At 40.7% G+C, this 18,472-nt stretch overlaps 1 protein-coding gene across 2 annotated transcripts in view; it reads left to right on the top strand.

The window, feature by feature from the left end:
* Nucleotides 1–3,909: 3,909 nt before the first annotated feature.
* LOC109039878 (chitooligosaccharidolytic beta-N-acetylglucosaminidase) overlaps nt 3,910–18,472 on the top strand; it is a 36,204-nt gene continuing 21,641 nt past the window's right edge. The window contains exons 1-2 of one of the 2 annotated variants that reach the window (XM_019055586.2): nt 3,910–4,323; nt 6,150–6,285. The gene's annotated coding sequence lies outside the window, so the exon portion shown is untranslated. The remainder of the gene's footprint in view (nt 4,324–6,149; nt 6,286–18,472) is intronic. The other variant, XM_019055584.2, reaches the window with a different exon arrangement.

Here is an 18,472-nt window from a genome sequence, read left to right as displayed (position 1 = left end):
TGCGGGCAATCGATCAAGGTTTTGTACCAAAACTTTATCATTGCTGTATGCAGTGTTTTGGATTAAAGCGAGTCAAAAATATATGTCACTGCATTTTGCTGGAGGAACTAAATCAAAACTATCCTTGGCAGCCACTGATTACGTGACCGAGATTCTGCGGCCTAAGTGAAATTTCTCATTGGGATGTCCAAAAGTTTTGAGAGGACCGCAATCTAAAGTCGGTCAATTCCGATCGGAACTTGCTCTTCGAAATATTAGTTCTAACTTTTACACGGGGTTCCCAGCTTCATTTTCTCACTCCTTCAAACCGATTCAATTAAGCGAGCGCGTGCCACAAATTACCAATCTCTGGTAGGTTTAATGGGATTTCGAATTTTAAACGCAATCATTATATGCGGAAAATATCACCGTAGCACACGAAGTGTAATTTTGACTTCGATGAGTACGTATTGGACCGCAACTAGCAGAAAGGAACCAGCTACATCAGCTATTGTCAAATTTAACTGAGCAACTTAATGTTCTAGTAGAAAACGTATGCGCGGATTTCACTTTCGGATCACAAATTTCAAGGATTTGCTGAGTGCTTGGCAGAAAATTCGCTGAAATTTGCACAAAAATCCGCACAACCGCTTTCATGTAAAAAATTGAATTACCCAATCAAATTTGGCAATATAGCTGATGTGGCTTGGTTCCTCTCCGCTAAACGCGGTCCAATTGCGTGAGTTTAGTTTTTGTCACTTCGGACAAAGTCGTAGTTTTGACTGCGCGGGAACAGGTCAAACATATTTATAGCAGCAGCAAGTTCACAATACATTGCTTTGTGTAGGTTCAAGAAAAAACGAAAATCTCTCAAAATTGAGAATTTTATGGGGGAAATTCGGCAACGTCTAAGTGTTTATACAGCGATTTTCCCTGGCACTTCTCTTCGCGCGAGCCAGAACCGAGTACCCCTGGTAAAAATTGGCAGTAGAATCTGTGTTCCAAAATACCATAGACCTAAAGCCGGCTGTAAGATTTCCAATAGCTTCTATAGCCGGCTACACAATTTCTTATAGCCTTTTATAGCCGATGGCGACTAAGCAACAGCCAGGTGATAAAGTGTATGCTAAACGTTACTAATTACGGATGCTAGGACTTAGTGAGTTTTTGGAATACTGCTCTCTTTTTGGGCCGTAGTATCTGGATTTATTTTGCGAGGAAAGCTCCGTACTTTTGATGGATGCCTGCCATTACGAATATATTAGAGCGCCTTCAGTTTCGTATGATACTGTGCAATACCTCTGGTGTGAAATAGTTGCTTCAAGCGCCGTGGCAGGCGGGCAGCCAGCGCGAGACACGCATTAGCGCCTACAAACCTAACAGGGATACTTCACGCGTCGCGCAATGCGTGAAGTATCCCTGTTAGGTTTGTAGGCGCCACTGCGTCGCTGCTCCGCTTTGTGTTAGGCTCTAATATTTAATCTGGCGGAGTCAGCGTTATTCAACACATGATTTTGAAATGTTTGCACATCCTGTATGGATAATTCTCATTTTAATTGATGAAAAAAAAAATGTATTAAAGGAAAATATAATGTGTGTTTTGTAAATATTAGGTGTTCCGTACCAAACTTATTGATTTCCAAAGCACACGAATTTCTACACAATTTCTTATAACCTTTTATAATCGATGGCGAAAAAGCAACAGCCAAGCGATAAAGTGTAAAGCCCGGCGATAGGAACTATGGCCCGGCTGCATAATTTTTTATCGCTTCTTATATAGCCCGGCCATATGATTTTCTCCGCAATTCTACAGCCAGCTATATGATTTTCTGTAGCCTTCTTTAGCCGGCTATAAGAATTCCTATGGTATTTTGAAAAGCAGCTCTTATCGCCAATTTTTACCAGGCACTTCAATGAGAATTCTATGCAGATCCGTTCTGCGAGGACGCGAGCAATCAAACCGCCTTCATTTTTTGTGTATGCAATAGGGGCATCTTTCGAGCACGAATAATTGCATTCAGGAGTTGTGGTCAACATCGCGTCTCATTCTCTGCCCCCCTAAAGCAATTCTCTGATACGCTGCGAAAATAGAAGGAATGTTTCACGTTTTTTCTTTTTATAACGGCATGACCAAGTCAGAGTCATGTGCTCTTTGTAGTTGTAGTGACATTTGTCACGTGTCTTGCACGTGTATCTGTACATGTCAGTAGAAATTTGAATTGTGCGAGTCAATTTTGCAGCCTCGGAATGAAGTTACGTTCTTCATCGTCTGAAAAATGACTTTATTCGTCTCGCGCTCAAACTCAACTGGCTCAGCGGCTCGTCTCAAACTGCACTTACGGCTCTCTTCCGCAAAACATGGCAGTACTCACAGGAACTCCACTCGGACGACCACGGGATAGCTTGATCCTGGATTTTTCCAAAGTGTAATGCAGCCGTGCTGAGGGAGAATGCCGCATAAACATTCGAGAGCTGGCAAATTTCTTTGGATAAAATGTTTATTTTTGAGGAAAATTACGAATATTTTACCTTGAAATTTTCAGACACTTTAGATCAAATTACAAAGACAATTACCTAAGAAATTGGCAGAAAAATATTCAAAAATTTTCCTGAAAATTAGTGATTTGTCGGGGTAAATTTTGCAACGCCTGAAGGCTCATACGACGTTTTTACTGAGCACGTCAGAATGGGTTCCCAGTTCTCACCAAATAGCAGTGATCGCAATAAGTTGCGATTTGATCGGAGAATGTATCGCGATTTTATCGACGTCCATTTGTTGCAATATTATCGGATGCAAAATTGCAATGAATTTGCAATAATATCGCGATTTTATCGGCAGCAATTTATCGCAATATTACCGAACATAAGTCGTAATGAACTCAGATAAAATTTCGATTTTATACTGCGCGATTTTACAGAGATAAAATCGCGACAAGATTGAGAATAATCGCTCAAATGCTGATGATCCTAGCGATTTTACCGCCAAAAAATCGTGAAATATCGCAACTTAATTTGAAAATATCGCGATTTTTCCGTTGAAAACTGCTACTAGGGCAGTGAGCACCTTGAAGCTCATCCCAAAATGCACTGATGGATCTCTTCCGTGAGTAAGAAATTAATAATGTATGGGGCTCGCTTGCAATTTTTATTTTTTAAAATTGAACCCGTTTCGAGGTCTTTGCTCTCATCCTCAGCCATAAACCGCGACTGACTTGATAGGAGGAGCAGGTGTTGTTGTCATAAGATCAGCTGATTGATTCCTTGTGTTGCCTGAGTTATAAAATGAAATATCTTATATTTCTTCCTTAATGCCGAAATCACACGCTGAATATGGGAGCCGAATGTGGCGTGAATGTGGAAGTCATCGGGCCAATGCCTGAATTTTGATTCAGCAGCGAGGCTCAGCGACCATCCGATGTCGGATGTGACTGAACTATTCGAATAGATTTGATAACAAATCTGGATGAAAATAATTTGAATTTGCGAAATTTCAGCCGTTGAGCGATGACTGTTGGCTTCCATATTCAGCTGTCAAATTCAGCGTCTGATACCGGCATAACACGGCGGTACTTACAGGAACTCCACTCGGCCGCCCACAAGGTACCTGGACCTAGAGTCCCTTTACACTGAGAGTCAAGACAATGTGAATCCATTTCTGATTGGTTCCCGTATTTTAGGCCTTCGCAGTGTCACAAACGGGAATAAAGATTACATTTTCAGCGATTGCAAAGATTATAATCTGGAATGGACCAGGGAATTACGGGTTCGGCAAGGAACAAACGGAATGAGAGAAGGAACGGAGAAAGGAGTTTGAGAATGGGCCGATCAAAGATTACGAAAAACGTTCAATTTCTGTAATCTTTATTCCCGTTTGTGACTCCATGAGGGGTGTTGTCTTGACTCTCAGTATAAAGGGACTCTACCTGGACCCTGGAGCTTGGCGAAGTGTAATGGGTTGCTCAGTGCTCAACTCCTCACGCACTCTTGCGACTCCGGCGAGAAGGGTAGATGATTCAAGTGCGGCCGGCATGTCACCGCAACCGGCGTCTCTGGGTAGAAGGCGGCGTGCGCGCAATTAGTCACTTTCCCCCGGCGACCATGCTCCATAGTCATAGACATCCACATCGACGTCGGGAGACCCGCGCCCTGAGCTGCTCCCTCGCGCTCCGCCAGTCCGGTCCCAGTTCCCGAGCCGGTTCCCAACGACCCGGGCCTGGCCCAAGTCCAAGTGCAACGCTCTCCGGCCCGCTGCCGCTCCCGCCTTCGTTTACGCCCCGGAAAAGTGCCGCCGCGCCGACCGCAAAAACAACAACAACAGCACCGCCGCCCTCCTTGACTAAATAGGTACGTTCAACTCAGCAATTTAAAAACGAGATCCCATGGAAAAATTCACGAGGATTTAGCAGTGTTTTTAACATACTGTCAAGAATGCACTAGAAAAAGTCCAGACTCTGAAAACATTTAACAAGAAAAAATACTCTTGATTTAAACGTTTTTCTATTGATTCAAGACAAAATCCGATTGAAACAATGATATGTATTCTCGTCGAATTTTTTCAGAGTGTTTTTTTAGCAGTGTTTTTAAGATGCTGTCAAGATTGCACTGGGAAAAGTCCAGACTCTGAAAACATGTAACAAGAAAACGTACTCTTGATTTAAACGTTTTTCTATTGATTCAAGACAAAATCCGATTGAATCAATAATATGTATTCTCGTCAAATTTTTTTAGAGTCTAGACTCAGAATCCACGAGCTTTTTTGTCCAGTGTGTGTACCGTGTAAGAGTGTTCTCGGTGGTAGTATTCTTGCAAAAATTGTTTCCAATATTTTTCCGTTAGAAATGTTTCAGATTTTTCTGGTAAAAATGAAATTTGCGAGGAGAAATTTGGCAACATTGAAATGAAGTTACGTTTTTCTATAAAGGAATCGACGAATCAAGAGGCTTGGAGAACGAGGCGCATAAGTGCAGTGTTTGGTATTTCGAAAAGTATGGGTGTCTTTAAAGTTTTTCAAAATTACACACAGCCGTTTGGCGGAAGATAGGTTCGAACTTAATTTTTGATGCTTAAGAGTTTGACTTCAGTAGTAAATTTTTCACAGAGTATATTTTGAGACCTGTTTTAAGTAGTTGAGATCATTAATATCTGTTTTTTTTCCTTCAAAAACTGCAATTAAAACTGCAGTTAAAAGAGCACGGTAAAGATATATGTCGAGTGCCAAAGCGGCAACTGGGGATTCCTGGGAATTTCCTTCTGTTTTCTGTGAATTCAACAACTCTTTTCTTCGAGGAAAATAAAGTTTAAAGTGTAAAGTCAGGGAAATTCGAGGTTAATAAAGTTGCTAAAGTTACCGGAAAATGGCTACATTACCAGAAAGCCTTGGTTTCATTTTAAAAAATTGGCGGGTACGTTTTGCATGAGCTAGGTGCGCTTATATTTCTCTTTACTGAGTAACATGACAATGCATTTAAAAACAGGAGAAAAACTGCGAGCAACTTGTGTATCTACCTCGGGTGAGATCGTGTGATTACAGAGAACACTGCCTACTAAGAACCGATCGCAGTCGCACGTGTATGTCAGCCAGAGTCTTGGTGATTTTTCCAACGTGCCTTAAATTTCACTTTAAAACTGACATTCCCATTATAAGAGGCTCATCAGTGCTCTGATGAGCTTTTTCCTTCCTGCGATGAGAGAATCAGTTTTATACTGAACTTAAACGCACGTCGGCAAAATCACCAAGACTCCGGCTAAACAATACATAGCTGAATCGCAAAGAGTCAGCAATCAAGCATCTCATACTTCCTGATGTTGAGTTATGAAATGAATGCTCAAGAGTGAAAACTTGTTCTCTCGTCATGAATGTTGCACGGCAGTCCGTTCGCACTGTCAGTGTAGTCTATTCCTCCATCGTATGTCAATTTTTCGCGAAATTTTTTTCGTCGTCTGAAATTAATGTCATTAATTAACGCAGTAAATCGCCCGACAGTATATTTCCCGGAAACGAAGCTCCAATTTTTTGCGGTTTGAAGTATCATTGGTCGAAGTGGTAGCTTTATTGATGACAAGACATAATGTTGAACAATGTCACAAAACTATTACTTATCTGTTAAGTTTCATCTCCATCCGGATGGAAATATGGCAAAGTTTCTTATTTTTGTTTTCCGTGATTTAAGTGTTTCGTAGGGTGCTGGTCGGTTGATATGATGTGAAGTGCAGAGGATTTTTCATGCACTTACATAATGGCGTGGAAAATGTGTATCGCATTATTTGGTGGAGGAAAGTGGGCGAAAAATCTACCACTAGCTGTGGGTAAGTTTTCTGTCAAAAATCAATGAAGTTTTTATGGTCAAAATTTAGGTATAGAAACGAAGTAATCAGAGAAAGCTGCTGTGTGGGAAAAATTGAAGGTTTTAGACACATATAATTGCCGGAAAATTCTATCATCCTTTTACGTTAACCTTCCTAGTGCACGTATGTTATTTGCACTTTGGAAAGCATTCGAGTAATTCTTGAGGAAATATGGGAACTTAACATTTTACTTAACAAAAAGTTAACAGAATTTCTGTATTAATTTAATTAGATTTAGTTGAGCACAAAATGAGGATTAAAATTGTCAGGATTGTATACAGGAGGTGATCGGAATTCAACGTAATATTCAGCGAAGTAGGCAGTGTGGACGACGCGAGGAGACAAGCAATGCATTATGCCTGAGACGTAGATAACTATCGATGTTTCGAGTATATTTCGTAGCATATCTGATAGATTGAAGGCGTTTCGCTGATTTCTTTCCTAGAAGTGATACCTTACAGTTTACACATATTTTTTCCTGTTCATTTCTTCATTTATTTGTTCGCGTTTTTGCAGATATCTTAAGTGAACATTTTTTAAAAGGGTACAACTGATCATCATTGTAAAATTTTGCGTGAATTTTCATTGCCTATTCAATGTTATTCCCCAAAACTTTCACAACGACATGCCCCACAATGAAAGGCAAAATGTCGCGTGATTTTTATTCGCCTATTCAAGAATATTCTCTGAAAATTTCGCACCAACGTGTTTCACTAGTCACTATGTTTCCTCGAAGAAGAATAAAGGAGGACATTTTCAACATTTTGAGACACCCAAACCGAGATTTGTATTCATGCAGTATCACCTAGGACCTTGAAACCTTGAACCTTGAAACATTGGGCCTTTGGAGTTTGGACACAGCGAAGTCCTGAGGGATAGTCGACTGATTGTCGAACCTTTCAAAGGTCACAAAATCAGCCTCAATTGGAAGTATCAAAGCGGTGACCAAAGTACAAAACCCCGTATCTTTGTTTGCGACGTTGCAAACTTCCTGTCATACGTTAGTTTTTCTTTGGAAAACTATAGTCAACGGAATTTCTCGAATACTTCATCGATTTTTATTTTCGGTCAGCTGAATATTCTATAAAAATATCAAAACATAAATCGTCGGTGTAAGTCGGCAATCACATAACTCGGTTTGCGACGTCGCAGAGACTTCCTGTCATACTTTATTTTTTGAACGGAAAACTACTCAACGGCAACTCTTTAAAACTGCCGTGATTTTTCTTCTCTGTGCGAAGAAAATTCTGCATAAATTTCAAAGAATGATGTGAATTTGTTCTCTCTTAAAAAAATAATATAGAAGCGGAGATTTTCAGACACCGCAAACGAGTTATGTGATTGCCGACTTACACCGTCGAAATGCCTCTTTCTCTTCCAAAAATTAAACAGGAGCGGAGATTTTGAAACAATGCAATGGAGATACGAGGTTTTGCATTTTTGCCGCCGAAGGACAAAATTCACCCGCGTACACTCGCCCACACTGTCAATGAACTTGTTCGTTTAAAGAAAAAAAAGAATGTCGAACGCGGATTCTTGCATTGTGAACGCATAATTAGCAGTGGCATGGCGGGTTTCGCGATATATCGATTGATCTGCCATTTAAACCTTTAGAAAAAGATCGATAAACATGGTGTTCGTAACGAACACCCTAATAATCGATTCTTTACCATAGCTTTAAATGGGAAAATATCGATACTCGATTATTCACGCCTCACCACTGATAATTAGCATGAATGCCTCGTAAAATAAGTTTTGAAAGGAGAGAGAAACGGCTGTTATATCGGGTTTGGTTCAAAGCTGCAGCGAAAAATCATTTTTTGATAGTTATCTTCTTTGTCAAACGTTAAAAAATGACAATGAAATTTTAGAAAAATAATTAATTTTAGACGCGTCTGACCATCTTTTCAAGACTTTTGTGAGGGTTTGTAAGTGGATGAACCAAGTGAGACAGTTCGTCACGGAACTAAGGAGCTGTACGGACGCTCTATACCTATTGCAAATTTTCCAAAATGTGCAGAAGACATTTACCGCAATTTTTTTGTTAAACGCAGAAAGCACTATCTAAAATGGGGCGGCTTCCACAAATTCTCAGCCACTGGCACATATTATTTCTCTACTGAGATAAGTTCATCCTGAATCAACCGAACTACATTTGAGGGGCTTGGAGGAAAAGGGGCGTAAGTGCAGGTTTTGAAAAAAATAGAAATATTGATGATTTCGAGTAAAAACTAGTCTTAATGCATTTTCTATGACAAATTCGCTCCATGATTCCAATTTCTGAGCATCAAAAAGTTAGTTTGAACTTTCTTTCCGCCATTAGGATTTATGTAATTTCGAAACTTCAAACACGTGTTTCTCGGAATAACTAAAACTGCACTTATGTGCCTTGTCCTCCAAGCCCCTCATTTCTTGTTGCCTAATGGGCCTGTTGCATGCAAGAGATACAGCCGCGCGAATAGACTTTTTAGAGGTTAAATGATACGAAAATTACGATGGTCACATTAAAAAAGTCTGAAATACACTCCTTACTGCGCAATTGCGTTGTTAGGAACGCGCTGTTTCAAATTTCCCGCGTCTGGGGCAGTTTTCTAATCACCGAAACGAGCAAACGGCGGGCTCGAAGATTTCCGGAAGATGCCGAGTCGTTGTTGTTGTTGTTATTTTTTCCTTCAGTTTGTTTACAAACCCAACGTGATCTCTTATAGTGGTCCATATACGCTTTATGCGGTAACCAAATCGATCAACTTTTAAATATCCAACGCAATCCTTCTACATTTCCTTTCACGATATCACGAGCTCCGATTTTTAGGTTATGTTGTCAGTTTTAGTTGACCGGAAATAGCCGCGAGTTGCCGTTAATTGTTTCCGTTAGAAAACTGCCCCCAGACGCGAGAAATTTGAAACAGCGCGTTCCTAACAACGCAAATTGCGCAGTAAGGAGTGTATTTCAGACTTTTTTAATGTGACCATCGTAATTTTCGTATCATTTAACCTCTAAAAAGTCTATTCGCGCGCTGTATCTCTTGCATGCAACAGGCCCATTAGAATTACCTCTTATTAGTGTATTTTATGAGAATTTTATGCATGCGACGGAAGCATATAATGTTTTATTTTTTTAAACAAGAAGCTATAGACAACAAGTCACTCCTAAGCAGTGGCGTGGCGTGAATGATCGATTATCGATATCTCGCCATTAGAAGCTATGATAAAGAATCGATTACTAAGGTGTTCGCTGCGAACGCCCTGATAATCGATCTTTTTTCATGGGTTTAAATTGCATAACAATCGATATATCGCAATTCACGCCACGCTACTGATCCTAAGTGTACCTATTTTATGTCGGAAGTAGTGGTGTCCATGGATCTATCAGGACAACTCCCAGGATTTCTAAGCTACCAGCATGGATCACTGATAATTGCATCCAATGACTTTGTATTCAAATGCCAGGTTTTCTTTACTGTTTTTTCTGAAATTTAAATGATTTAAGAATATTGAATCTAGGTCCTCAATTAGATTCGATTGTATTTTACACACATTCAAAGGCAGGAAAAACAGGGTTGCCAATTCGCGAGAATGATCACTGAAGCAGCGTATCGGCCTAATGGATCATCAAGTTACCATTTAAGCATCGATCCATATTCAGTGGCGCAGCGTGCTTTCCGATGTGTCGATTGTTCTGTCATTTCAACCTATAGAAAAGGATCGATAAACAGGGTGTTTGCAAACGAGCACTTTAATCATCGATTCTTTACGATAGTTACAAACGGGGAAATATTGACAATCGATCATCACGCCTCGCCACTGTCCACTTTTATTTTGATGTGGCAACCACGATACTCTACGATGATCCGACACTTCGCGGTCAAAATAACGTAACTACACATGAAATGAGCCCTGTCGTCCATTACAGCCGTGCGTTCCACGGCTCACGACTTATGCCCTTTTGCCAGAAGGAATCGTGAGGTGGGAGGAAGATCAACCGGTAGAGGGTCTCGATCTTCCTTTGAGGACACACTGCGTCCCATACAAATGACCGTAAACGTAGCCCGTAGTATCGACCGGCGCACGATACAAAAGAACGTAAACGCAATGGAACATCCAAGGCGTTTACGACCTTCTGAATATGGTGTTGAATTTTCCTCATCTGAAGTTTGGTCACGTGACTGTCTCATCTCCGGGACCCGCTGGATCTCCGAGCCTCGGTTGGTATGAGTGATGGTAGGTATAATCTCTTGCGTAAAATTTCAAGGGACTAATGTTTTAATCAGGGCTCAGAGTCGTTTGACACTCATCCCGTTTTTACTCCTATTCTTCCTAATGATTTTGAGGCATGATGAAAGAACCCAGGACGGATCGTTAGTGGGGCGGAGGTCAAAAGATCCTTCCAGTGCGCGGACCCACGGTAAATTCTTCTCGAGTCCTTTAAGTAATGCAGGCAGTTAAGCTTCCAAAAAAGTCTTCTGTGCGGCAGTAGCAAGAGCAACATATTTTAGAATTCAAATATTCAGAAAACTAATTTCGAGCGAAGAGCAAATTGCAGTTCCCCTGGTAGCATTTTCCAACGGACAAATCGCGATATTTTAAAATTAAGTTGCAATATTTTAACGATTTTTGGGCGATGAAGTACCGAGGATCATCAACATCTGAGCGATTATCCTCAATCTCGTCGCAATTTCATCTCTATTAAATTGCGTTCAATAAAATCGAAATTCATCTTAATTTAACACATTTTTTTTGATGATATTGCCATAAATTGCCGTTGATAAAATTGCAATTTTTTTTGCAAATTTATGAGATAAAATTGCAATTTACCGCAATTTTTTTCCGATGATAGTGCAATAAATCGACACCGATAAAATCGCGATACATTCTCCGATCATATCGCAACTTATCGTGATCACTGCTACTTGCGATAGGGTCCATTTTTTTTGTGAACTTTCAGAAGTTCGATCCTGATCGTTAAATTAGGTTGACGGTAAAGCGGGAATATCAATAACCAGACGAGAAACCGAAAGAAATCGAAACCGTCAACAGGACGTTCGCTACTTCGCGAGTTTCTCCAGTCCAATTGGATTTTCAGCAGTGTGGTTTACCGCTTCGTTGCGATTCAATTTATGGTGTTGCAAAATTCACGGGAACCTGGGACACTTATTATCGACCAACCTGTCTTTTCTGTAAAGAGCCTTCATCTAAAGCCCCCGATTTCCCGCTAACGAAGATTGCGCTTAGTTATTGTATCCTTCGTGATATGCCAAACCTGATTTTCTTTATGAGCAGATTTCACAATTTCACGGAGGAGAAAATTGACCAAAATTTGCTACAACTTTGAAAGGGTCATTTGAATTTACTTTGGGCTCTTGAATTCACCTTTATTTTTGCCAACCACCCCTCAATTTTCCGAGAAGTCTAATTTTTCGCAGAAAAATGGGCGTTCTTAAGCATTCAAGGCGATCATACACCTGTTTTTCTTTGCAAATTGGATTTAAACCTATTCTGATGTGCTTCACTGGACATCTCTTACGTACTGTGAGACGATGAATTCGAAAACCACCCTTCTTTTTTTCTACGACCCTCCATTCTTCAAAAAAAAAATTTTCGTGAGAAAAATAGAAAATTTTTAGGTACCCTTTTTTGAAAGGTGCACTTAAAATGAAGCCGCCTCCTGCTTCCGAAGCAGCTCGGATTACAGAGGTCCTATTTTGATTTATACTCGATTTAATTGGGGAAAAAAAGAAAAAAAATAATAGTTCAACTTTAAAGCTCATTATTTTTCCGGCTCTGACCGCGGGGTTGCATACTCAGCTCCTTCACTTCTAAATCACTTCGTTTACCTTCCACAGCAAAATCAAACTTCATTGCGTGAAATTGAATTTCGCATCTCCGCCTGGGCTGCATGCGCGAGCTCCGTTTATCAGCGGTTGTGGGTGTGGGTGCGGTGTCTTTGAACTCGGCGAGTCGTTACTCGTTTCCGTGACCACTCGACAACATCAACAATCGATTATCGCACGAAGCCCAATTATGCCGGTCGAGCAATTGCACATGGAAGATTTACCTCGCGCTCGGATAGGATCGCCGCGCCGCGCCGGAACGCGTGCCGTCGCCATCCAGTTTTGTAATCCTTACGGATTACGGACGCGTTAAGCGTGCGGCATATGAAGCGCCGCCGTTACACCGTGAGTTATCCAAGTTGATTGATTCCTCTGAATATCAATCGATTATGCTTTGCGTTGCGTCACCTCCCAACAATAATGCGGATCGGCGCCTTGGCTTAAACGTTTATTTACCACCGGGCGCCAACATATCCGGATCTTTCCTTTTCGTATACAACAGGGTGCCACATGATTTAACTGGACGTATTTCTACCAAGAACTATGTGCGGGTGGGGAAGATAGGGTGTGCTCATGGTGAGCTGGATAAGGAACATCGTAAAAGTGTGCGTGCCCGTGCCTCCTTTTGGTGAAATCGGGATTTAAAATTCACCAAACGATACTATGTGCAAACTAAATGCAGGACTCTTGAGCCATAGGCATGAGACAAGAGCGTTGTGAACAGGGCTCATGAGTTAAACCAGATCAAGCGCAACCGCGGCGGCTTCGTTGCGGCTGACGTCACTGGCGCTTTATAATTACCATTTTCCTACCGCCCGAGAAATAACGAGCACACCCCATATTTCCCACCCACTCATAGTTCTGTTTGATGGAAGTACGTCCAACTGCCAGAAGCGTGCTGTCCACATTCAGAGATGGAGAGTGAAATTTTAAAAGGCTCGAATAAATTTCACAAAATTCGCAATTTGTTAATTTTTATCGGAATCATTATTTAAATCTTCGGAAGGCCGGGAGGCGTCTCAGATGGTCTACATATTGATGCGGCAGTATTATACTACCCTACTAGATGTTATACTTAAAGAGGGGCACAAAGGGGAGTTTATAGAGTAATTTACCCGCAACCTAATATCTAAACCAAATTAAAACATTTTGCAACGCGTGAAGTCTTAGGCTTGGGATGAAAAATGTCCAAATCGAGAATCACTGTTTCTGGGCGTTTCTTGGCCTCCTGAATACATCCCCAAAAGATAAAAAAAATTCATGATGTAGAATAATGGTCGAGTTGGGTTGAGTTTATTGCATCCAGCGGGCTGATCGTTGAAATTTACAGACAAAGCTATAGACAAAAAAGACACAAAATATATGGAGGAATCCTACTGGTAGAAGCGGGTGGTTGCGATGCCCTGGTAAAAATTGGCAGTAGAATCTGTGTTCCAAAATACCATAGACCTACAGCCGTCTGTAAGATTTCCAATAGCTTCCATACCCGGCAACACAATTATTTCTTATAGCCTTTTTTAGCCGATGGCGATTAAGCAACAGCCTGACGATAAAGTGTATGCTAAACGTTACTAATTACGGATGCTAGGACTTAGTGAGTTTTTAGACTACCGCTCTCTTTTCGGGCCGTAGTATATTGATTTATTTTGCGAGAAAAGCTCCGTACTTTTGAAGGATGCGTGCCATTCCTAATATGTTGGAGCGCCTTCAATTCCGTACGATACTGTGCGATACCTCTGGTGTGAAATAGTTGCTTCAAGCGCCGCGGTACGCTACGACGCGGCGCGGCGGGCGGGCAGCCAGCGCGAAACTCGCATTGGCGCCTACAAACCTAACAGGGATACTTCACGCATTGCGCAATGCGTGAAGTATCCCTGTTAGGTTTGTAGGCGCCAGTGCGCCGCCGCTCTGCTTTGTGTTAGGCTCCGATATTTAATCTAGTGGAGCCAGCGTTTTTCAACTCATGACTTTGAAATGTTTGCACACTCTGTATGGATTATTCTCATTTTAATTGATGAAAACAAATATGTAGTAAAGGAAAATATAATGTGCGTTTTGTAAATATTATGGTGATTCCGTACAAACTTAAGGATTTACAAAGTACACGAATTTCTGCACAATTTCTTATAGCCTTTTATAGCCGATGGCGAAAAAGCAACAGCCAGGCGATAAAGTGTAAAGCCCGGCGACAGGAACTATACCCCGGTTGTTTAATTTTTTATCGCTTCGTGTAGCCCGGCCGTATGATTTTTCCCACTTTTTACAGCCAGCTATATGATTATCTATCGCCTTCTTCAGTCGGCTATAAGAACTCCTATGGTATTTTGAAACACAGCTCCTATCGCCAATTTTCACCAGGGTGGACATTGGAGGAGAGTAATGAAGTAACTAACGGCAACCCACGAAATACGCTATAGTTGATCCATCATTTTTTGCTTTAGTTTGTATGAGCCATCCATTTCAACCAACAGGATCGCTCCAAACTTCCAATATCTTCTTTGTCTATCAATTCCAACAATCAGCCCGCAGGACGTCATAAACAGATTCGCAAAAAATACGTGGAAATTAAAAGAATTCATGTCGTTCATCCAAACCTCTCTGAATATGACACCTTTGTGCTTTAATTTTCTCGCCCACTTCCCGGTGCACATGGAAAGAGTGGAGAGTGAAAAACTAGGTTCAAGACCTTCACGCTTTGGTTGGGAAAATTGAGCCGCGGGCGAATGAATCGACGCATTCGGGTTTCCGTGTCAAGTCAATGGTCAGCACTGGAGCAAGGTCCCGCCCGCAGCGCGTAGTCTGAACCAATGCTGGATTTCGTGTCCGCATAGATAAATGTCCCGTCATAGGGTCAACTCGTCCTCATTCCTGATACTTATTGTAGGTGCATCCCAAATCTCTTGCATAGTTTTTCAAGTTTTAGCCTTTAAGAGGAGATTTAGAATAACTGTTTGCCCTGGGGGCATGGTGCGATGCAAATATTTGAATACAGTTGCGAAAAAATGGCATAAAATTGCAATTATTTACCGTATAATTTGTTTTACATAATTTGGTTCACACCAAACTATCACCATGATGAGATTGGTTCCATAGCCATTAGAGAGAAAAAACATTTGCAATACAATGAAAAATTGCACTTATTTCAATTTTTTCGCAATGAATTTCAGTTGGAAGTGCCCCTTCAATCGACAGATAGGCAACATGCACAGCACTCTGATGCAGTACAAATAATTATTTTACCGTGTAATTGTAGTTTATTGAAGTGGTCACTGGAGGGTCTATTCCTGATTGTTTAGCCATCTTCGGCTCCATAAAGCTCTTCGGATAAAAGAAAAATGGCGAACTCGGAATGCATAATTATTCAAAACGTCAAAAAAGATGTTTTATTCACTGAATATTCATCGCGAACTATACTCCAATTATCATGTTAGGCGCATTCACTCTGTTTTGAAACCAGTCTTGTGCATGACATTCAAATTTCCGCCTTAATCTCTATGGCAAGGTTGGTATCAGGTGCATGCAGAAGGTTGATAACGAAATATTTTGGTAACAACCCCTTTTCACCTAAAGTCGCCGCCATTTCTCTTTTCTTAAGGATCTTTGTTGAACCCAGTGTCCATTCTCTCGATTTGAAAGTATACTGTTTAGTTAATCTAAGTATGAGTTTTGACAGTCAATAATATTCAAAGATAGAATATTCTTAGACCTACAATTAGTCCACCAGCCCTAATCTGAAGGAATGATAAAACACCTATCCCAACAATTGTGCGCAACATGCACATATACCCAGCATCATTGTGGCATTGAGCGTTTTGTTTATAGAGACAGACATCAGTTTGTTGTTATTGTACAGTGAAGCTATAAGGTTCATTTGTTACGCAGGGCGTACACCCGCACTCATAAAACATGAGTGGACGCGACACCTAATCTGCATAAAATGGGCATTGTTGCCAAAGTGGCACCTCAATTCAGTTTCCTCCTATTGTCATTTGTTCAAATTAATAATGCAAATACATCTCGATGAAGTCCTCAGGAGCCATGAGGATGCATCCCGCATTCATTAGAGTCAGTGTTAAATGATGACCAACCGTTAACAGAATAACAGGGCATTGCCCAACCTTGACCAACATGCAACCAATATGGAACAATCCTGAGAAAAATAAATTTGGCACCATGTTAAAACTATGTTCATACCATGTTGGTGCCAACATGATATTATGTTTCACCCAAAATGGTGCAAAAACCATGGTACGAATTCCAGTCACTAACACAGTGGCGATTTTGCAAGTCGGCAGCACCGTTTTTCTACCAATTAAATCCGCAGAAAATATCGATTTTAGGTGATGCAAGCTACCTCACCAAGAATCGATTGTTTCACACACAGTTAAATGGAGGGAAAACAGTGCTGCCAACTTTCAAGAGTCGCCATACTGCACCAACATGATCGTTTTTAGCAAACACTGGGAAAAAAACACATTGGATCTAGAGTCCAGACTCTTCAAAACATCTACAAGAAAAAGTACTCTTGATTCAAGCAGAATCTACCTTAAATCAAGAACCAAGCCTCTTAATTTAAGCGGATTTCGTTTTGATTCAAGCAAAAATCCGATTGAATCAAGAGTATTTTTTCTTGGCAATGTTTTCAAGAGTCTGGACTCTAGATTCAATGTGTTTTTTTTTCCAGTGAAGAATTTTGTGATCGTCCACGGGAGGGAAAACTAGCCGAAGCTGCCGCTTTATGTGGCATAAGGGCGTATCTTAATTTTCAGGTGAGCCGTGCGCTTTGTATAGCTCTATAATTTCCGGGGTTTATGTGGAAATAGAGATAGGTCCTTACGTCAGAGGTGCGACGAAAGTAACATTTTTAAGAGAGCTATATTTGTCGAATTGAGTAAAAAAATCGTATATTGAAATTCAGACGAAAGTTTCTGTGGTGTGTCCTGAATAGTATAGGATGCGAGCAAATCAGATCATTTTTGTGCCAATGGAGCGTATTAAATTGCAATCTACAGACCCTGCGATTTTACCGTGAGCACGGCAAATTTGGTTATTCTTTCGAAAACTTTACAATGGTGTTGCCTCATCTCTGTATGCCTCGTATGATACGAGGCTCAAACATGTCACTGATACTCCTGATGCTCAAGTTATGGTTAAGCGTGAATTCCTCCTCAATCACCGTTTGAAATGACCACTCAATAGAAGGTGGCCTTCGGACTACCAATTAATCTCTTCATACGGTTGAATTTTCTGTCCTAGGGTTCATGGCAACTCATCGGTTCATTGTTCGTTTAAACGGGAGCAGCCCGAACAGGTTTCGAATCTTTAGTGCATGCCTTTATAAGTATAATTTTAGCCGTAATATTTTCTCTGTTGCTTCGCAATAATAGAAAACGACGACTGTAAGATCGTATACATGTGCCGATGCCAAGTAAACCCAAATTGCAATATTTTTCACAAAAATTACCTCGCTTACTAATTCGTCCCTCGTAACGAGTTTTTATATGTAGAAACCTACTGACAGCAATATTCATAAAAAAATTGTGACCGTTCAAATACATAGGAACAGAGGCTCCAGTCCCAGGAATAATGTCAGAGGATGAAGCTACTTTTTTTCGAGGTAGGTCGAAAAAGTAGATTTCGGGATGTTGACGTGAAACCAGTGGCGCGCGTGGTATGTGTTTTGTAATGTATCGATTAATCTGCCATTTAAACCTATGGAAAAGGATCGATAAACAGATTGTTCGCAACGAACATTTTAATCATCTATTCTTTATCATAGCTTCAAATCTGGAAATATCGAAAATCAATCATTCGTTACGCGCCATTGTGTGAAACCCTCCCTGGCGTTTTAAGAATAAGTTACGAGTGGGTCAATTCATTATGTTTTGGTAAAACTTAGAGTTGCATTGATCCAGCACTGTCTTGTCCCGAACATAACAGATTAGACTTTTAAAATGACTTTTTCTCGAAACTACGATTTATTTAACTAAAAACCTCAGATCAACGCATGGCTTCGGTTTCGTCGGAATTTTCTCGGCGGTTTTCTCTCGAAAATGTGTGTAGAGCAATACTATATACATATGATATGTTCTCGATATTACTCAATTCTTAGTATTTGTGGACTGAACCTTTTTCTCGCTGGATGGAAGATCTGGTCCTGACTTTTTCGTCTCATTTGACAAAAATTGCACTCTTGGCTTTGTCTACAAGGCCTAGCTGCCATGCTTGGGGAAAATGCGCTGTGTGAACATGTAAATGTTGCCTACTTCCCCTAGGATAAAATGTTTATTTTTGAGAACTGTTAAAAATATTTTTTC

Source organism: Bemisia tabaci, chromosome 5 (genome assembly GCF_918797505.1).
Source record: "Bemisia tabaci chromosome 5, PGI_BMITA_v3".
Classification (NCBI taxonomy): domain Eukaryota; kingdom Metazoa; phylum Arthropoda; class Insecta; order Hemiptera; family Aleyrodidae; genus Bemisia; species Bemisia tabaci.
The sequence above is the reverse complement of the archived record's forward strand: the minus strand, read 5'-3'. Positions and strand labels throughout refer to the sequence as shown.